Source organism: Canis aureus, chromosome 14 (genome assembly GCF_053574225.1).
Source record: "Canis aureus isolate CA01 chromosome 14, VMU_Caureus_v.1.0, whole genome shotgun sequence".
Lineage (NCBI taxonomy): Eukaryota > Metazoa > Chordata > Mammalia > Carnivora > Canidae > Canis > Canis aureus.
Genome location: NC_135624.1, coordinates 60,371,668 through 60,390,860, shown reverse-complemented (window position 1 = coordinate 60,390,860; position 19,193 = coordinate 60,371,668).

Here is a 19,193-nt window from a genome sequence, read left to right as displayed (position 1 = left end):
CTACTATAGAAACTTTTCTGGAGATGATACATAGAGTGGATATCAGGGGTGGAAAATCTTCAGGGACATCTTAGAATTCTGTCTACAACAATGTAAAATGGCAATTTCTCCCTTAGTCACAAATTTGTAGCCTTAAACATTTCCCAGTGTTCCCACCCCAGCCCCTGGTAACCAACATGCTATACACCTTAAATTTACACCATATTATATGTCAATTATATCTTGCGGGGAAAAAATGGCACATTCCATAGTCTCAAAATGATTCCTGCTGCTTTTACTGATCCAAACATGAAGATTAAATGAGGCATGAAATTTTTTTTCCTGAAATGATTATTTATACCACTGTAATAGCATTTCTACTGAGGCAATTCTTTTATTGCAACCTTAGTAGTGAGAAACAAATACTTTTTTTTAATTTGATGAATTACACATCTTACATAGTTAAAGGAGTTATAAGATAATTAATAAGAAACAAAATATATCAAGTTTATGATGTTGATTATGCTTGAAGTACAAACTAGATAATCTAATTGGGGAATCTTAAAAATAAACTAACAGAAATGTATGGTATAATCTCACTGAAAGGGTGGAGTAAAAAGCTGGCCAAAGGAACTATGGAAAATGATTTTTTAAAAGATTTTATTTATTCATGACAGACACAAAGAGAGAGGGAGAAACACAGGCAGAGGGAGAAGAGGCCCCCTACAGGGAACCCAATCAATGCAGGACTCTATTCCAATCCCAGTCTCAGGGACCATGCCCTGAGCCAAAGGCAGATGCCTAACAATTAAGCCACCCAGGTATCCCCAAAATGATGTCTTTAACGGCTAAGGGATTATACATACATGCTGCAACTCTTTCCAGGGCTATCAAACTAACTTGTGAGCAAAATCTCTCCACCATCTGTTTTTATATGGCCAGCAAGGTAAAAATGGTTTTACATTTTCAAATGTAAAATGTAAATCTAGCTCTTTACAAAAAAATATCTACCAACTTGTACCCTGGTTTATTTTTTTTCCACACAGAAGTAATGTTTGCCAATTCTGAAATTAATATATATCCGAGGCTGAACAAATAACTACATAAATTATAGATTATGGGAGCCAGGTTTTTCACTATCAGAGAAATAACTTACAATTAAGCAAGAAGGGAGGCTAGAATGAATCTGATGGTGCTAGATTAGAATAGCTATATGAATTAATGTTTATTTTAGTACAGACAGATGATAGAGGATAGATATACACAGGTGGATACCGATGTCTGAGTGTACGTGTGCACATTTCTATATACACTTATATTCTTTGATCCACCAGCTGAGGGGCCTAGAAACAATGACACCCCAGTAACAATGAACAAACCCATCCTCAGATCTTGATTTCCAAATACTATTATCCATTAAAATGAACTAGAACATGAGGCAAGGAAAATAAAAGAAGAAACTGAAATGTAAAGTAAGAAAACACATCTGTACATTGGTCTTGGCAATGATTTTTTGGATATGACATTAAGACCACAAACAGCAAAAATGAAAAATTAACCCATTGGACTATATCAAACTAAAAAGTTTCAGCATAGCAACAGAAACAAACAACGAAAGGAAAAGACAACCTACTGAATGGGAACAAATATTTGCGAACCATATATTGGCTAAGGGGATAATAGCCAAAATATATAAAGAACTGAGAACTCAATAACAAAAAACAAACAAACCAATTTTAAAAATGGGCAAAGGAACTAAATAGACACTTTTCAAAGGAAGATATAAAAATAAGCAACAGTTACTTGGAGTTGTTAACTATAACTAATCATCAGGGAAATACAAATCAAAACCACAATAAGCTATCACATTTCACCTTTTAGAATGACTATAATCAAGAAAATAAGATATAACAAGTATTTATAAAGATGTAGAAGAAAGAGAACTCTTGTACACTGTCAGTAGGGATGCAAATTGGGGCAGACACATGGAAAACAGTATGACATTTCCTTATTTCCTTAAAAGTTAAAAACAGAACTGCCATAAGATATAGCAATTCCATTTCTGGGTATATGCCAAAGGAAATGAAAACAGGATATTGAGAAGATATCTGCATTCCTATGTTTATTGTAGCATCATCCACAATGGCTAACATATAGAAACAACAGAAGTGCCCATTGACAGATGAATAGATAAAAAAGATGTAAGATGTGTACATACACACACAATGAAATATTATTCGGTCATGAGAAAGAAAGAAATCTTGCCATACGCAACAACACTGATAGATCTTAAGGGCATTATGCTTAGTCGGATAAGTCAGAAAAATACTGTATGGTATCACTTATACATGGAATTAAAAAAAAAAGAAAACCTCATGACAACAGAGAGTAAAATGGTGGTCACCAAGGAGTGGTGGATGGCAGACTAGAAGAGATATTTAAGGGTACAAACTTGCAATTAACAGACAAAAAAAAAAAAAAAGAAAGAAAGAAAGAAAGAAAGAAAGAAAGAAAGAAAGAACAAACACCTCCTAGAGATACAATACACAGTATAGTGATTATAGATATCAATGTTGTATTATAATCATACTTGCTAAGAAACTCTGTCTGATTCCCAACACAAAAAATATATGGTAATTATATGATGTGATAAAGGTGCTATCTAGTGCCACAATGGAAATCATACTGCAATATATAAATGATATAAATTAATATGCTGTATACCTAAAATGTATACAATGTGTTTTTAAAAAATTTTAAAGAGCTTACACAATGTCAGATATATTTCAATAAAATAAAGAAAACAAAGAAATATATAAATAATAAGGGGGTAGGTCAAATATACACAGGAGTCAACATGAAAGATGTGTCACTACTTGAACAACAAAATAAGTAGCACTATTATCTTATAATAACTTAAAGAATAAATAGATTATTCCATACTGATATGAAAATATTGAATAAAAAAGAAACAAGGGAAATCATTCTTATAGAAGGATTTAAAATAATATATCTGGATACTTTTTCTTCAGGAGGTGGCATTTATTTACTACCTCTCCTTCCTTCACCAGTATGGGATAGATAAACTTAATGATTCACATTCAAAGAAAAGAGTAGGGGACAAAGAAATAAAAAAAGTAATAATAAAAAGTAGCTTCTTTACAAGAGAGAGTACCAGTAAACTGTCTTACCCAAGTAATCAACTGTCATGTCACCATTAAATGTCATCTTAATATCATTTACTGTCTGATATAATGTGATGAGAATGGCATTTTACCTGCATGGTCTTCATTTCTATGTCTATAATCCTCTCTAATCATGGGAAAACATCAAATAAATATTCTAGGATTCTCCACAAAATACCTGACTAGTATTCTTTAAAAGTATCAATATCATAAAAATCAAGAAAATTTTAAGAAACTAAGATTAGGAACATAAAGACAAATTGCAACATGGTATCCTAGATTAGATCCAGTAAGAGAAAAAAAGGGACACTGCTGGGAAAACTGTTGGAATTCAAATTAAATTTGTAGTTTAGTATTGTCACAAAATCTTAGTTTTGATAAATACCCTATGATTATGTGAGATGTTAACATTAGAAGAAGCTGAATGGAGGCTACATATTGTATTTGTCATTCTTCTGTAAATCTAAAATTATTTCAAAGTAAAATACTTATTAATCACTTTAAAATAAATTAATACATAACAATTATTTTCCAATAACCATTTTGGTTTTTCCCCCATAATTTGATATCTTCACATCTTCCAATATAACATGTAATTTAAGCATGAAATTGACTTTACAATAAATTAACAGCCCCCCCCCCCCTTTTGTTTCTGACTCTAAAGGTGTCAGAATTCTGAGTTAAGGGAGGGGGAGACAAAATTTTTAAAAAAGCAGTGTCTTTATTGAAGAGTTAAATAATTTTTCTTTAGAAAACACAAACATATATGCCATAGAGTGATTCATGTTTGTGAGTATTCTTTATTGACAAAATCCATTAGCACACTGGCATATAGGTGCAGCCCATCAAATCCCCTAACTTTCATTTCTTTGATTGATGGATTTTTCGAAAAAAATAAATAAATGTTTTGCTAATACCAGACTGACTGTCACATTTGATATTGGTTCACTGAGAGGGTATTTCCACATTCCAGATTGTGACAAAGGAAAATGTGTTTTGTACCAAAACTATGTTAGAAACCTTGAAAGGTTCAGAAGCTCATTTCAGATAAACTCTTCAACCTTCCACAGACGTGATATGCTACAGCTAAAAAACTGAGCTGAAAATTTCCTGGACACTTGGTTTCTTATGAGATTCCTAGAACCATGTCTTTTTTTTTTCCCTCTAGCAAGACTTGCAAATAAAATAATCTTATATCTGAAAGTCAGTAAATCCAGTGGCAATATTCAGGGCAGATATTTCACATGCTTGAGGATCCATGAGCCTTCCTTCCTTTGCATAAGCTCTGTTAGCTATTGCTCTTTTTAAGGACCAAAGTCACTAAAGAATTCTATTCTTTCATAGTTTCCACTTTTCCAATTCTTCATCAATAAGTCATAAAGCAAGTAAGAACATGTTAGAAGTGAAATGACTTAACACTATGAAAAATTGAAAACTTTTGCTTTTTCTAGAGACGTGTTACTACTTTGTAATATTTCCAATTCTATTTCTTCTGACTTGATAATGACATTAAATTCCATACACACAGAAAATGTTTTTTAAAAAAGTAAAACTTCAGACCAAGTTGGTAAACTTCAAATTAGAATGAACACAGTTATGGGTTTGATGATGAGAAGCTCTCTGGCCTTGTCATGAAATCTATTATAATTCCTCCACTTCTTAACATAGTTTCTTGCTCCTATTTCACCTGTACTTCTCTGACCACTCTCTCCATTTTGCTAAGGAAATACATTCAAACTCCTCTTTTTACACTGATTGTAATTCTACCTAAAGTTTCTTAGTTTTCCCTTAGGCTTAGAAATCTTCTGTACTAATACTTCTTGGTTCCTTCCTTCCTTTTTATTTATTTTTTTCCTTCTGACATTATCCAAGAGTTTCTTTTTTTTTTTTTTTACACAAATGTTCACAGCAACTTTATTGTAATAGCCAAAATTGGAACAGCTAAAGGCCCTCCATTATGTGAATAGTTAAAGAGTGATACCTCTAGCCCATGGGATGCTAACCAGTAATAAGGCATGAGGAACAGAGCCTGGAGGAATCTCCAGGGAATTATGCTGACAAAAAAAAAAAAAAAAAAACCTCAAGGAGATTACATGATTTCTTTCACAAAACATTTTTGAAATAACAACACTTAAGAAATGGAGGACAAACTAGTCATTGCCTGTGGGTGGCCATGGTGGGGAGAGGTGAAGGCTAGCAGTGGGTTATAAAATGTCAACAGGAAGGAACTTTAGGGCATTAACACTGCTCAGTACCTTGACTGTGGTGGTGGATACATAAATCTACACAGGTGATAAAATTAGATAAACACGCAGGTGTGCATGCCCGCACACACATGCACATACACATTCATATAAATGAGCCAAAGATGGCCTGTGTGTATCGTCTCTCAGCTGTTTTTTTTTCATTTTTTTTATTATTATTTTTTATTTTTTTTAATTTATTTTTTATTGGTGTTCAATTTACTAACATACAGAATAACCCCCAGTGCCCGTCACGCATTCACTCCCACCCCCCGCCCTCCTCCCCTTCTACCACCCCTAGTTCGTTTCCCAGAGTTAGCAGTCTTTACGTTCTGTCTCCCTTTCTGATATTTCCCACACATTTCTTCTCCCTTCCCTTATATTCCCTTTCACTATTATTTATATTCCCCAAATGAATGAGAACATATAATGTTTGTCCTTCTCCGACTGACTTACTTCACTCAGCATAATACCCTCCAGTTCCATCCACGTTGAAGCAAATGGTGGGTATTTGTCATTTCTAATAGCTGAGGAATATTCCATTGTATACATAGACCACATCTTCTTTATCCACTCATCTTTCAATGGACATCGAGGCTCCTTCCACAGTTTGGCTATCGTGGCCATTGCTGCTATAAACATCGGGGTGCAGGTGTCCCGGCGTTTCATTGCATTTGTATCTTTGGGGTAAATCCCCAACAGTGCAATTGCTGGGTCGTAGGGCAGGTATATTTTTAACTGTTTGAGGAACCTCCACACAGTTTTCCAGAGTGGCTGCACCAGTTCACATTCCCACCAACAGTGTATGAGGGTTCCCTTTTCTCCGCATCCTCTCCAACATTTGTGGTTTCCTGCCTTGTTAATTTTCCCCATTCTCACTGGTGTGAGGTGGTATCTCATTGCGGTTTTGATTTGTATTTCCCTGATGGCAAGTGATGCAGAGCATCTTCTCATATGCATGTTGGCCATGTCTATGTCTTCCTCTGTGAGATTTCTCTTCATGTCTTTTGCCCATTTCATGATTGGATTGTTTGTTTCTTTGGTGTTGAGTTTAAGAAGTTCTTTATAGATCTTGGAAACTAGCCCTTTATCTGATACGTCATTTGCAAATATCTTCTCCCATTCTGTAGGTTGTCTTTGAGTTTTGTTGACTGTATCCTTTGCTGTGCAAAAGCTTCTTATCTTGATGAAGTCCCAATAGTTCATTTTTGCTTTTGTTTCTTTTGCCTTCATGGATGTATCTTGCAAGAAGTTACTATGGCCGAGTTCAAAAAGGGTGTTGCCTGTGTTCTCCTCTAGGATTTTGATGGAATCTTGTCTCACATTTAGATCTTTCATCCATTTTGAGTTTATCTTTGTATATGGTGAAAGAGAGTGGTCTAGTTTCATTCTTCTGCATGTGGATGTCCAATTTTCCCCATCCAAGAGTTTCTAAGAGATATTTCCTTCAAATTAATGACTGGGCAATATTTTACTTTTTTATGCCTACTGTGACACCTGTTTCCTTTTTAAAAAATGTAATGGATTATATGAAATAATAGTATATGTTATCTGTCGTTTCATATTTTCATTTAATTTAAAAAAACTAGAAAATACAATGCTAGTCTTGGAACTGTGTAATTAGTGACAAAATGTCTAGTTTATGTTATTCTCTGCAAGAACCTTTGGGCCAATGCTGCTGTTATCCATATGGGACTCTTACTTAGTTCTACAGAATTGTGGAGAAACAGATGGAGTGGTAGTGTCAGACCCAAACTAGACTATTTCCAATATGTTATTGATAAAGAGGTCAGCATGTTATCATATTCCCTTAAACACATCAGTCAGTTACACAAGGAATGGTAAAGGATTTTCCCCAGCGTTGAGCAAAATTTGAAAGCCCAAAATCTCGGAGGCAAGGGAACCACAGAGAATTGATGTGATATTCTGGTAGCCACTCTTCCTCTCAGTATGTCTGCCATTATTGGTGTATGGAAAGACCAAGAATCTAGGGAGTGAGTTTAGACAGAGGGCTTTTTTCAAAGGGGCAGAATTTTGGCAAGTTCTCAAGAGTGGAGAGTTATAAATTGGAGTTTGAACTGTAAACGTAGTCAGGAAATTGGAATATAGGTATTCATCTTTTAAGACAGGAATCCCAGCAAGGTGATATTGATACTGTGCCAGTTTTCCACTTGAAGCATACCAAATTCTTGAGATGCACAGGGCAATAAGATAAGAAGTACCAAGAACCACTAACGTGTGGAGCAAAGTTTTCCATAGTCTGGTAGCATTGTGTTAAAAAAAAAAATTCCAGAAATTTCTGAATTTCCAAAAGGAAAAGTTTGAGAAAATATCCCATACCTCAGTTGGAAATAGATGTAGGCTATACAATTAGGGGTATGTGCATTCCCTACAGAAGTTCAAGGGCACACACTTTCTATAAAGCTGTAACTCAGCTTCTTCTGAACTCAGTCCCTCTTGCCTTCACTCGTTCATCAGAGGATAAATAGAAATCTCTTAGAGGAAGAAAAAAAATCACACAGAGCCTTTAAAATGTTAAATGTCTGGCATTCTGTAAAAAATAATCAGGCATGTGAAGAAAAAGAACTAAGAGAAAAAGCAGGATAATATTAATAGACTCACAGATGACCCACTTTGGGGAATGATCACAAGTAGATTTTAAAATCTAGTGTTAAAAATTCAGAACTCAGATACATTTAACAGCAGATTGGGCATATCACAAAAAAGAACAAGTGAAATGAAAGAAGGAGAGCAAAAATATGCTCGATCTGGGCAAGTATAGAAAAGCAATACAGAAATAAATTAGTAATGTATGGAATTAGATTCTCATAAAGGGCAGAGAATAAAAATGGGGGAAAAACAATATTGCAATGGATATCAAACAAGAATTTCCAAATTTGTTCACAGGTATACATCAAGATAAATCAAGAAACTTATGGGGTGTGTGGGTTGCTCAGCCAGTTAAAGCATCTGATGTCAGTACAGGTCATGATCTCAGGGTTCTGGAATCCAGCCCTGCTCCCCACTCAGTGGGGAGTCTGCTTTTCTCTCTCTCTCTCTCTCTGCCTCCTCCCTACTCATGTGCATGTAGGGACTCGCTCAAATAAATAAAAATTTTTAAAAAGCTCTAAAAGGATGAGGCAAAATAAATACAAAGAAAACCATGGCTAAGCCTATCATATTAAAGCTGATAAACTATATTAAAATAATAAGGGATACAAACCCTATTCTCTTCACAGTAGATGAAAAAATTTATAAAAGTCCATACATGTTCGTGATAACAATGTGAAGATTAGCATATTAATATTAAAGATAACATTCTTAAAATGTTAAAACAAATTTTCAACAATTATAATTAGTGGTCACGTCCAGAAAGCTTTTCCCTGGAGACTGGGAAGTAGAAAAGAATAGCTCATATCATAACTTGCATTTGATGTTACTAGCTAATGTAAATAGGAAAAAAATGTTTGATGCTACTAGCTAATGTAAATAGGAAAAAAATAGTTTTAAATCCTACAAACTGGGAAAGAAAAATATAAAACTATCATTACTTGCAGAAATTTAAAAAATAGCAACTACATTTATAATAGATATCATACAAACCAACATATATCTTGTTAAAAAATAATAAGTTGTGTAATACCTTTATTCAGAAACAATTTTAAATATTCACAGAACGTAAAGACCACTTAAACAAATGAATGAATAGACTCTGTACCTGGATAGGAAGACATAATCTCATTGAAAATAGGATTTTTTATTTATTTATTTATTTATTTTTGGTACGTAGACAAGCTGGCTTGGTTATTTGTTTTAAATTGGATAAATACACTAAAAAAAAAAACTTGTGAAGAGAACTAATTTCATATATAGCTTAAATGTTGTGTGTGTATATGTGAAACAATGTGAAAATTAGCATATTAATATTAAAGATAACATTCTTAAAATGTTAAAAAATTTTCAAAATATATGTGTGTATATATATACATATATACAAAAATTTTCAACATATATATGTGTGTATATATATGTATATATATATATATATGACATCTATGTAATTGCCACTTAGATCAAAATTCAGAATGTTTTTAGCACTCTTTGTTTTCCTTCTGTAAATTTACAAGTTATGATATTCCCCAGATATAATTCTATTCTAATTTCAAATTGTGTTTGAACTTCATATAATTCGCTAACTGTATCTAAATTTAAACATAAAACTATGTTTTTGTGTCTGACTTTTATTATCCATTACTATGATTATGAGATTTATCCATCTTGTTACATGTGCAATTGTTTATTCTTCCCTATTGTTGTGTAGAATTATTATTTTTAAGTATACCATTATTTAACATCCATTCTTTGATATGCAATTGGACTTTTCCAATTTTTAGCTATTACAAATAAAACTCCTGTGAACATTTTTTTACATGGATTTTTGTGGATTTATACCCTTATTTTTCCTGGCTATATAATTTGGAGTAGAATTGCTGGTTATAAATTGAACTCTGAAACAATTAACTTTCCAAAGTGCTTATACCATTTTATTTTCCTATGAGCAATGTATGAAAATATCAGCTTCTCCTCATTCTCATCAATATTTGGTATTTGTCATGTTTTAAATTTGTGTTATTTTGATGCATGTATAGTAATGTCTCATTGTGGTCTTAATTTGCATTTCTCAAATGATTAATGATCTCCAGCACTTTTAAAATTTTATCATCATTTCAATATCCCTTTTGTGAAGTATCTGTTTTAGTATCTGTTTTGGTCTTTTCCCTATTAAAAATAGATTGAGGTTTTCTTGCCTTTATTATGTTTATTCATATATTCATATTATGTATCCATATTATGTATGTGTATATGTACACATTTGCAGGTATATGTATATATGTGTATATATGTATATATATGAACCTTTTTTATTTTTTATTTGTTTATTCATGAGAGACACAGAAAGAGAGGCAGAGACATAGACAGAGGGAGAAGCAGACTCTCTGCAAGGAGCCTGATGTGGGACTCGATCCCAGGGCCCTGGGATCACGCCCTAAGCTGAAGGCAGATGCTCAACCACTGAGTCACCCTGGCATCCTTGTATATGAACCTTTTGCTACATATAAAGAATGTGAATATCTCCACCAAGTCTAATTTTTTAAAGTATTTTTTTCAGTTATATCATTTGGTGAGCATGATTTTTTTTTTTTTAAGTATGTCAAATTGTTCCAGCATCAATCACTGAAAAGACCATTTTACACACATGGAATTAGACTGTTGCCTAGGTCATAAGTCAAGCATGCATATATGTGTATTTGTGTGTGTTCCTGGACTCTATTAATACATTCTCGTTGATCTACTTACCTAACCTCATGCCAGTTCCATCTTTCTTTAACTTTTATAGCTCTATAGTAACTCAATATCTGGTTAGGTAAGTTCTCCAACTTAGTTCTTCATTTTTGTTTACTGGCATATATGAGCATATATAAGAATGTTCATGGAAGTATCTTTTTAATTTTTAAAAGTTCACTTGAGCAAAACTTAATTCTAGTCAGGCAGTATTAAACCAAAAGTGGTTAGGAATGCTCCACCACAAGGAACTAGGGAAAAGACTTTTATAGAGAAGATGTGGAAGCGAAGAAAGGAAATTATCTGATTGGCTGTAACGTATGTAGTTGCCTTATTTGGTAAAGTCTAGTTGGCTGTTTGTGATTGGTTGCTTTCAGGTTTTGACTTCTCTACTTCAAGTCATTTACAGGCTTAAGATTTTGTTTGCATACTTAGGCCACTAAAGCATCAAAGCTACTTCAGTCTAATGTCCTCCTTGTTTAATTATTATTAATTGCCACTAACCACAAAGAGGAAAAATGTCCATCTTTAGTGAAATGTATATAATTATATAGCATATAGTGAAATACTGTACAGCAATGAAATTAATAATTAATATATGCAAAAATATGGGTGAATCTCACAAAGAACTTTGTGAAAGATATTAGACAAAAATATTTGTTGCATGGTTCTCTTATAAAAATTTCAAAACAACTATGAGTAAATGAAGGTATTGGATATCAGATTAATAGTTATTTTATGACAGGACTGAAGGCAGATAGTGACTTGTAGCCAATTTGGGGGCAGAAGTTTTCCAAGAACTTGGTAGTATTCTATTTTTTCATGTGAGTGGTAGTTACAATTGTGAATTTAGCCTGTTGAATTCCATGCAACTGTATACATATGATTTGTGTTGTTTTCAGGAAATAATCTTTATTTCAGTTAAAACGTAGAATTTTGTAAAATTAACAGAAATGATAATTAAAAATTCATATCATTATGTTTCCATTAGAAATTATATAAAGAGTCCAAACTTTATGGAAATTATGACATTTCAACCTGATTTCCTTCTTAAATCATCAACTATAATTTGAGCAATCATATTTTATTTTTTTTTAATCTTCAGCTGAGTTGAGAATGCATTACCCTAGCCTACTTCACAAAATGTTATAGAATTGTTTCTGGCTTCTGTTTGTATTCTGTTGCCTTCCTAGCAGTGTTCTGTTTTGAATGTCAACCAAAGTTGTGGAAAACAGCTCAGTGATATGAAGGAAAAAAATTAAGCCAGAGCTTTATGTTTCTCATTGACTTGTTAACCTCAAGAACTGCTTTTTCTCATTTTGTTTTTCTCGTTTGGCAGGCTTCTAGACAAAAACACTCTAAAGTTAAACAAAAATTACATGGAATAACAACAACAAAATGAATTCTTCACTATTCTGTAATAGTTCATCACACACCTTATAGTCATCTAAAATTTTCTGTTTTTTCCCCCAGATATTTTAAATATTTTATTTATTTATTCATGAGAGACACAGAGAGAGAAGCACAGACGAAGGCAGAGGGAGAAGCAGGCTCCCTGTGGGGAGCCTGATGTGGGACTCGATTCCAGGACCCTGGGATTACAGGCTGAGACGAAGGCAGATGCACAGCCACTGAGTAATTCAGGTACCATTACTTAGCTTTTTTAAAAAATGATTTTTCAGGTATCAGGGTGCATAGTAGGTTGAGTGTCTGACTCTTGATTTTGGCTAAGATCACCATCTCAGTGTCATTAGATCAAGCCTCTCATTGGGCTCTATACTCACACAGCGTCTGCTTGTTCCTCTCTTTCCACTCTCCTTCCTTCAATAAATGAATGAATGAATGAATGAATGAATGAAAGAAGATAAAATAGTTTTTCTACTCTTACCATTATTTCAGTGTATCTCCAAGGAAAAAGTAAGAAATCACAAATCATTTTGTAAATTTGGTGTCAGAACCACTGAAAAGGTTAGTTAACTAAAGATAATTTAGGTTAGTGGCTAAACATAAAAAAAATTAAATTTTCTGGTAAATATTTTTGGTACTACAATTGAGAGATCAATATTTTTGTCAGTAATTCCCAAAGCCAGGCTCAAATTCTAAGTATTGCTAATAAAGTAGAGAAATAAATCTCCTTCACAAAAATCAACTTTCACCAAGACTTGTTCAAGGTATACAATAGCCAAGTACTACCTAATGCTTTGTTGATAGAAATGCAACTGACCTGGTGTAGGTATTGCAGAATATTACAGATGTGAGGTGACTCAGTAACGTCATGTAGAGAAAAGGTGATATTTTATTTATGCCCACTATGTATATGATAATGTAAGGATTAGTTTAAATTATTCTGTGTAATCATTCCTATAACTCTACCTGTACACTGAAATATACTAAATATTATCTATTTAGCACCGTTTCCTGTGGTCTTAAAATGCTGGCAAGCTTATAGCAATTGTGTGATGATCATTTATAGAATTAGTCCATCGATTAACATTATTTTTACTTAAGCAAACAAACAAACAAAAAAAAACAAATAAGGCTTATGAAAGTCAGATGACTTGTGAGCAGTCATACAGGTAATTAAGTACCTACCCAGGATCTGACTATGTATTTGTCTGAATCCAAATCCTTGATATTTCCACATCATAATTATTTGCTTTAATAAGGCTATCAGTAGCCACTATTATTATCTGAGTTAGGTAAGGAGATGAAGAGGAAGAAGTAATTATTCCTTTTATATAGTTCTATCTCAAGAAAGGCTAACTAAATCTTTCATAATTTGATACAATTGTACAAACTATTTTCAATCATCTGAAGAACTTCAAGAGATGGTTGTACTCTTATTGAGGTTTTAAAGAGCTCTTTATGTATTTTGGATACCAGAAATATCAATTGAAAATGTTTTCATCCCATTTGTAAGTTGTTGTTTCACTTTCATTGTGGTTGTCATTTGAAGAACAAAAGATTGTAATTTTATGATGTCCAGCTTACCATGCTTTTTTATTTCATTGCTTGTCCTTTTAGTGTCATATATAACAAATCATCGCCCAATCCAAGGACATGAAGATTTTCTTCTTTGTTTTCTTTTAAGGATTTAATAGTTTTTGCTCTTACATCTAGGTCTATGATGCATTTTGCCTTAATTTCTATATGTGGTGTGTGGTAGGTATCCAACTTCATATTTTACATGTGTATATTCAGCTGCTGAAACATTGTTATAAAACTATTTTTTCCAATTGAATTATCTTGGTAGCTTTGTCAAAAATCACTTGAACATAAATGTAAGAATTTATTTCGGGATGCTCAATTCTATTCCTGGTTTGTTATTGTTTTTATCATAGGCAGGTATTAGATTTTCCTGTGTCTATTGAGATAATCATGTTTGTTTGTTTGTTTGTTTTTGTCTTTAACTCTAAGCTAAATATTACATTTTAAGCTTCGGACTTTATATGGTTGCTTTTACTTCTGATTTTGTATAGTCAAGGCTAATGGATATGAATGTGAGCAAAAGTCAAATCTTCCTCAGGCTATATAAATGCTTGAGTGAGGTAGACAGAAAAATAGCCCCAAAAGCACCCATGTACGAATCATTGACACCTGTAAACATGTTACGTTAGTCATGGCGAAAGGGACTTTGCAAGTGTGATTAAATCAAGGACCCTGAATTGGGGAGATTGTCCTGGCCTAGTAGAGTGGGCCAAAAGTAATTCCAGAGTCATTTTCAGAAATTTTTATACAAGAAAACTGTAGAAGAGTTTCTTACAGTTCTTTAGCGAGATTAGAAAATGCTATACTCCTGTCTTTGTAGATAGAGGAAGTGGCCATGAGCCAGGGAATGTAGCTGACTAGATGCTCCAAAAGGCGAGGGGGGATAAATTCTCCCCCACAGCCTTCAGATGGAATGGAACTCTAATGACATTGACTTAGCCCAGTAAAACTGATTTTGTGCTATGAACCTCCAAATCTGTAAGGTAACCAATATGTGTTAAGTGCCTCAGTTTGTGGCAATTCTGTATAATAACAATAGGAAATGAATACATTAGGAGATACTATAAACATGAGATGTTTAAGACATAGTTTGGGTTACCTCCGTTTAAATTGACAGGCTTGTGAAAATATTTTTTTTTATCACAATTTAAAGCCTTTTGGACATTCTTTAGTGAAAACTGTGGTGGTTTCTTAAAATTAAGGTGCAGTCCTTACAATACTTCTGTATGAAACTGACCCTCATATGTAGGTGGTTTTACATGAATTCTTTAATGTAAAGACAGAGAAAGGTAGAGAAAGACACAGAAAGGTGGAGAGACAGAGAGAGAGAGGGGTTATGTATTTTGCCTAACCTAATTTTTTTATAACTCCAATTTTCAAATTAGTGTACTTTAAAATTTTGGTGGTTTGCTGTTCTTGTTTTAGTTTTATTTAGACAAAGCAAGATGTTATTCTACTATGGAATAAAACATCTGACATCTTCAATTGGTAACCAATTTAATTGATCAGTGAGTTTAGGAGAACTAGTATGTATGGCTAGGCTCCACTTTGATTCATTTTGGAAACTCTTATCTTTAAAATGCATTCATTCTGCACTTTCTCTGCTACACACTAAGAGGCTTCTTATGACAGAGGAGGTCTGAGGCTGTCCAGTGCTGCTTGTGACTACCTAATTCAAACCTAATTTTGACATCAAGGAGTCTTGTCATAAATCTAAAGCACCATTTTCTAATTGGCTTACTCAGTAAGAATAATGTTATTTTGATTTCCAACTGTCTGACAGAGACACTTGCGTCTCTTAACTTTCTACAAATGTGAGCCTACCCGCCCCAAAAAAGAGTATAATTTCCTGACTTATAAAACCCCAACAAAAATTATAGGAATTTTTAAAGATAAGACACGATCACTAGTTGGTAAACAAGAGTATTAGACACCTTTGTCATGTGATACTAGCATTTTATTTGACAGTGAGTACTCTAAAAATAGCCACTACACATGTCAACAGATACTGTGTACTGAACCAAGCCACAATGAATGTCCTGTTATATCAATATAATTAATATTATGCAAGATGTGCATCCTACTGGTTAATGCAATAAGAATCAATTCCAAAGGAATCAGTAAGATTTTGCCACCTAACCTCATTCGTTTTTCTCCTGAGTTCACAAGAAGGCTGTCCAAGCTCATAAGCTCCCAGCATTCTAGTTTTGTCCTCTGTGATGCTGCAATCACTATACACATCTGAATGAACATTAAGCACTTGAAAATTTGCATTGGATATGCAGCCTTCTGAGATGCATCTAATGTGCACATTCTAATTAAGTCTGCTATCACACCTGGGCCTACCGTCCATGGCTATAAGCACATTTTCAAGGGGGATTTGAAAAGCAATTCATTAATTTAGTGTCATTCTCCAAAATCAACAACAATAAAAACATACAAAGGAGTGGCAGATTCGATGACTAATTCAGCCTAGAACTAGAACATCTGCCATGAAGCCAAGCTGGGTTTATTTTGGCTTTTGTTTTGAAACATTATTTTTAAAGCCCCAATCTGTTTAATTTCAAAGAGTTTGGAAGCAGGGAAAGATGGTTGAACGTCAGTCCTGCAAACATAGGTTGACTTTCTAATGGAGCCTAAGAAAGGAGGAATAAAACAAAGTAAGAAAGAAAGCAGCATCAACAGCAAAAGCATTCGAATTTATATTACAAAACCAACAAAATCCAAATCTTGGCTCTATCACCTTTATAGTTATTTGTCCTTGGGAAGTTAATTAACCACTTTCAATTTCAGTTTTCTCATCTATAGGCTGGGTATAATAATATTTACCTCCCAGATTTTTCAGGAGATTTCAAGGATAAAATGTTTATAGAGAACTTCTCACCAGCTCTGGTCTATGAGTGGCAATCAGTAACTATTATTTGAATCTGAGTCTAAAGAGAGTTGGAAATGCACCTCTACACATTTAAGCTTACAGAGACTGAATTTGCATGTTGCCCAGATAAATAAGATTTCACATATAACTGCCAGTCATAATTTCTGCATTTATCTGCTTTAAAAGTGTTATAAACAGTTTCAGGTAGGCACTCCTCAAGACACTGGGAAATGCACTAAATAGGTTTTATTCTATTCTATCAAAGCCACACTAAATAAACATTCACTCTAAGTGAAAAGAACGTTTTCAGAGCAAAGAGATTTTCAAGGTAGGGTCTCAGGCCTACTTTCCACAATACTGCCTCCCTTCAATTCCCTCCATTACCAAGATTCTGGAGGCAAATTTGTCAAAGAGTGTGAATGAGACACTTAGTATAATTATCACTTGGTGTCAGTAAATGCAGCAAAATTAATAGAATTGTTAGCTGTGAGTTGCAAACTTCACTTATACATATAACTTTTATGCACTGCGAAAGTATTCATTTTCTATCGTATTTTGTTTATTCATTATTTCTTGATGAGAAGTCACTCATGTTCTAATTTGAAAAAATAAACAATTTTATTTCGTTATATACTAATATACTTAATCCAGTGTATGGGATATACTTAATCCTGTGTAATGATGTAGTCTACTAAAGTGATATTCAACCCCGTTTTAATAAAATGAAACCAAATTTTCAGAATGTGTTTCTTGGATAAGGAGTACAGCTTTTCAATCCTTTGGCAATGAGAGGGGGCGGGGGGGGGGCAGCAGGATGGGCAGAGACAAGGCAAAGATGGGACAGCACTAGTGAGAAGATGTCATCCTTGGGTTTAGGCATTGTTCTCAGCATCCTCTGGTCACTCTCTTCGCTCATCTTATTGCTGGAATCTAAGTTTGGTGTAGATAGTGAATTAATCTTTCTCTTGGGTTGGACAGAACCCATTAGCACTCTCAAACTGATTCAAATATCTTTTGACATTAAACAGTTACCAGCCCCCAGCTTCTGCTACAACCTACAACAAAGAGAAAAAACAGGTCTGCAGTCCCCCTCAGGGTCTGTTGGCTGGAGAGAGAAAAGTGCCTGTCTTGCCCTGACACTGTAGATTTCAGAGCAAGTCTGCTACCTCTCAACTCAGCATTGAGTCATGCCAACTGCTACATTAAAACTAAGTGCCTTGAAGGAGAGAGAAACCTCTCAACTTCCACCTTCCTAGGTTGCCCACTACCAAGATGAAGGGTACAGCCCCACCAATGGTCTAGGTTTCCGGGGCATCTGGGTGGCTCTGTAGGTTAAGCATCTGCCTTTGCTCAAGTCATAATCTCAGGGTCCTGGGATCAGGGTTCTGGGATGCAGCCCTGCATCAGGCTCCCTGCTCAGCGGGGAGCCTGCTTCTCTCTCTCCCTCTGCCCCTTCCCCCTCCCACTCATGCTCTCTCTCAAATAAATAATTTTTTCTTTTTTTTTTTAAGTCTGGGTTTCCAAGACATAAAGGAAAATGGTGTTTCTGTTTGACAACATCCCTACCCTCAAAATAAGGAGCAAATGTGAGATTCAGATGTTTCGAAACAAAGTGGCTGGCTGGCTCTGAGTTGCAATGCAAATACAGTCTATATTGCTTTTGGTTTCCTACCAACTATGTATGTATGTTTGTATGTAGGGGTCTGACACCCACCATCTCCAATTTGGACAACCTCTGTACATTGTTGAAGTACCTGTTTTACTTGTTTTACAGCACAGAGGACATACCTGAAATCCTGGAAGTAGGTAGGAATGCCCAGGAAGAAAGTGTAATAAATAAAAGCCTGAGAACAGAGTATCTAGAGAGGCTTATTCTGTGTAGGTAAAAATGAAATATTTCTATTGCCTGCTATTTCTTCAATTTCTACTCTCCGCCTTTGAATTCTATTAAATGATTTTGCAATTGGAAATGTCTACTTAGGTTCTTTAAATCCCAGAGCTTTATACCTCCTTTATGTCTTCACATTTTATTTTACATTATACACATGCTTTGCCACTTTGAAATAAAAATGAGGTTTCTGTTCCTTTCCTTATTCTTGTCTCCCCTGTAATAAGTCCCTTGTATTGCAAGATTTAGATAATTTCCATGTAAGATTTCTAGATTTTGCAAAATATGTTTTTAGTTCTGGCACCACAACATCAAGGAAAATCAGTGTCTGGCTCCACACTTCACAACTTTTATATCTTCTTGCTCATTGTTCCTGTTATTTTTACTGATTTACGTACCTTTGCTTCAAATATATTCTCGATCAAACCTCTTCTTGTTCTTTGGAAATCCCTTTGGAGGAAGAAGGAGAGCATAGTCTTGACTATAGCTGTTATGCAGGATGTATACTATGCTTTTGTGTAAACTACTGGTAAAAAAGCAAATACTCCAGAAGGTGGGGAAATAATTTTTAAAATTATATTTGGAAATAAAAATCAATGGACACTTTGAGACTCCAAATTATTTTACAGTTTTCAGTGTATGTGTGTGTGTTATGTTCGAGCTTATTCTAGAGTGAAAAAGTCCACCATTAC